At 40.8% G+C, this 3,913-nt stretch overlaps 1 pseudogene across 1 annotated transcript; it reads right to left on the minus strand.

The window, feature by feature from the left end:
* Positions 1–1,477: 1,477 nt before the first annotated feature.
* LOC114890878 lies at positions 1,478–2,168 on the minus strand (annotated as a pseudogene). Its single transcript, XR_003792377.1, has one exon. The product of XR_003792377.1 is annotated as a 60S ribosomal protein L15 pseudogene (transcript).
* Between the last annotated feature and the right edge of the window lie 1,745 nt (positions 2,169–3,913).

Here is a 3,913-nt window from a genome sequence, read left to right on the forward strand (position 1 = left end):
CTGAGTGGGAAGGAATTTGGGTCCCAAAAGGTTTTTTGAGCCTGCTACATGTTTTCTGGAAATCATTTAAGTGGGCCTTTTAAAAGACCCTTGAAGAAAATACAAGGAAAATTGGTTTGCCAGAAATCCAGCAATTAGATTTCAAAATTAAACTACCTATTAAGATAGCAAACCAAGAACTGGGGCAACTCCTCTTCCATATTTCCTACGCACTCAACTCCACCCTGGGAAACAGAAGCTCAGTCTAGGGGAAGTCATGATGCAAGCAGAATGTGGTGGTACGCCCGACCACAACCGGTGGGTGGCCTGGCACGTTTGTGGAATGGTGAGGCTCTTGGGGGTAGTTTGAGCAGGGATGAGAAAATAACTGTAGACCACACATAAAATCGGAAACCAGCTGAACTGGTATTGACCCCAACTACACGACTCTTCTTAGTAGCCTTATGGGAATGGGTAAAGTGATGAGCCAAGATAACACTGATTAGACTTAGCAATGTTACTTTTAAATAAAACCAACCCTATTTTCCCCAAGGTGGCTTAGATTTCATAATGGGTCACAAACTAATACTACAAATAAAACATTTAAATTTTTGATCCAAGCCCCTTCTATCCTCCCACACTTGAAAGGGACCTGATGAACACCAATTTCCCAATCCTAGCATCACTAGCTTACAAGCCTTAGGGTTAAAAACTCCCTTCTCATTTACCTAATGTTCAATTTCCATCAGTTTCAATATACACTAGTGTAAATACCATGACTATTTTGCATGAAGTTAAGTGTTCTACTGATCAGAGCCACGGGATTGAACCAGGAGCTCCCACATTTTATGTGAGCTTCAGTGGTACCATGGAGGCCAAGGCAATTTAATTTAGGCTAACCAGGATTTGTTTCAATTTGTAAGAGAAACATCTTGCAACAGGTTTATTCAATTCTCTTAAAAAATCGTGGTATTCCTTTACTTTCCGCCTTTTTGGAAGCAGCAGTTACATATATGGAATAGCAGATTAAGTCTAAAAACGTGGGCCCTAGTCAACTTTATTTTTTGGCATAATGATCATGATAAACGATCATGACATCCTTCACATTTCCAAGGAAAAACCAATTTCAAGTTTGTCCTTGCCAAACTCCATAAAACAGCCACTTTAGAGTAAACCAGCAGAGCATTGCCTCACCCCAATAAAGCTGTAGGTTTCATCACATGCACCAATAAATCTACACGGCTAGTTTCTGCGCTCCTCTTTTACAGAATTTTACACCTATTGTTACCAGACAGCATTTTACACACGGACATATCAACTGCCTAATAAAGCAAAAACAAAGGCATTTCCCTTATTAGAAGCAAGATACACCATCACTTAAAATCTTCAAACATTATTGCACTTTAACTTTCAGAATTTGACTATGCATTCAATGAAGCAATCTGCAGACAACTAGTTTTAACAGACAGATTAGAAAACACTTTTAAGCAGATGTGGATGTCCTAAACTGTTTATTAGGTAAGAATTTTACAAACATTACTTATATTAGCGGTAGCGGTGGAGCTGGAGAGTATTGCGCCTTCTCCAGGCTGCGCGGCGAGAACCACCGATCGTGTGGTGGAACTTGTGGCCCTTGCCGAGGCCGCGGCTCTTCCTGCCTGCAGACGTCAGCCCCCGCATCTCCCTGTGCTTGTGGACTCGTTTGGTGATCCACTGGGTGTCAGGGTTTCTTCTGATAGCCTTATGGAAGGGATCAATGAGGATAACCTCAAAAAATTTGTACGTAGAATCTTCACCCACCCAGTAAGAATTCAGGACCCTCAGGGCCCCACAGTGGCGTCCCGCTCGCTCCTCGGCAACAGACTGAAGGCTCCGGGCAAGTTTGAGCTGTTTGACGCCATGGTGGACAGGCTTGCAGTAGGTGGCGCCGTTCGGGACCGGGCGTTTGCGGCCACCGCGGCGCACGCGAACCCGATATATCACATAACCTTGCTTGGCCTTGTAGCCCAGGCTGCGCGCCTTGTCGGGCCGGGTGGGGCGCGGAGCCCGGTGCAGCGCCGAGAGCTGGCGGTACTGCCAGCAGCGCACCCTGAGCGGAAAACGCATCACGTCTGACTGCTTCTTCCTCCACAGCTCCTGGATGTACTTGTAAGCGCCCATCTCGGCTCACCTGATGGCTGCCGCCAAACGGAAAGGAAGGACCCTTTCTCCTCCGTTACCAACATTTTTACTGTCTGTGAGAACTTAAGTGACAAAGTACTTCTTGGTAAATTCATGGGTCATTTGAGATGTTACTTTAGATTTTTTTCAAATGAATAAATAATATGCATGTAAAAAAAACTGGAGAAAGAAAGAATAATGCAACGTGCTTGTTGATAGCAATACATTTTACGTTTTAAAGATTTTAAAAAGGTCTGTGACCTGTAGGATTAATTATTAGGGTGCCTTTTCTCCCTTCCCCTCCTCTCCTCTTCTCTCATCATTTTAATTGTTTGGCTTTTGGAGGCAGTACTGCCCCTTCTGACATGCCAAGAGCCACATGAAAGAGAAAAATCTGTGCTTTGGTTCTGGCTTTTTATTCCCACCATTGGCTCCTAATTGACTTGCCATCCTGCAATAGTACAAATCATGAATAAAAATAATTTTGATGTTTTGGAGTACATTAGGAGAACTTAATAGAGTTTTATTTCCTATCATTCCCATCATATCTGTGTTAAGATACAGGTATAAGGACAGAAATGGCTGGTGGGTTTTTCGGTTTTTTAAAATTGGTAAGGCAGGAAGGTTTTCACAAAAATAAGATAATTAGTGAAACTTGTATCTAGAGCACTTAATTGTCTCTGTTTTCAATTTGATTCTTGATTTCATTTTTCTCTGAATTATATTGGCCTTCTACAGCTAGTACTAACTTACTTTACAGAAATAAGCTGGTTTATTCCTGGTGGAAAGCTACAGTGTCTCTTGAGTTCCATATTTGAACATTCTTTGTAAATAGTTGTCTGGATGGATTATGATAAAGAAGATGCTACCAATGAAATAGAAAACCAACTACATGATATAAGACTGTGATCCTCATGACCACTCTAGAAGGTACTTCCATACATAAGTCATAAACGCCATATTCACTGAATGCAGTGCCAATGCCCCATTTTTATGCCTGTGACTCAACAAAGGTCTTTTCAGTTTATAGAAGTAGTTTGGGATTTGTATTTACAACTTCTTTGATGGTTGCCTGTATGTCCATTGCTGGCAACGGACTTTGTCATTAAAACCTGACTCCTAGGTTAAGGAGCTACGGTGTGGTTTATTCTTTACCTACTTGGATAAACTAAATTATAATAGAAATGTACTTTGGTTAATCCTGAAATGTGTCATTTTTTAATAATCTTAATCTTAAAAGCAATACAGAATTGTGATTTATTAATTTTAAATTAAAATATTCACATCTTGTTGCAAGAAAAATTATATCTGAAAAAAAAAAGAGAGTGAGAGTTTGAAAGAGCCAGAAATAATGATCCAAAATAAATTCATGCATAATGATTACAATTGCTATTATTACAATGATACCATACTTCAATTTTTTAAACTCTTAGGTAATAAAGTTAGATGAAATATAAAACCTTCAAGTAGTGTATCTACATTTTCATATTCCATTATGTCCTAATTATTAGTATTAATGCAATTAGTCATAAGAAATGAGAAGTCGCAGACCTACTACAGAATAGACTTGAGGACATGGGGAGGGGGAAGGGTATGCTGGGACGAAGTGAGAGAGTGGCATAGACTTATATATACTACCAAATGTAAAATAGATAGCTAGTGGGAAGCAGCTGCATAGCACAGGGAGATCAGCTCGGTGCTTTGTGACCACCTAGAGGGGTGGGATAGGGAGGGTGGGAGGGAGGGAGATGCAAGAGGGAAGAGATATGGGGAT

This window comes from Monodon monoceros, unplaced genomic scaffold, assembly GCF_005190385.1.
Source record: "Monodon monoceros isolate NGI ecotype Baffin Bay Population unplaced genomic scaffold, NGI_Narwhal_1 Super_Scaffold_11, whole genome shotgun sequence".
Classification (NCBI taxonomy): Eukaryota; Metazoa; Chordata; class Mammalia; order Artiodactyla; family Monodontidae; genus Monodon; species Monodon monoceros.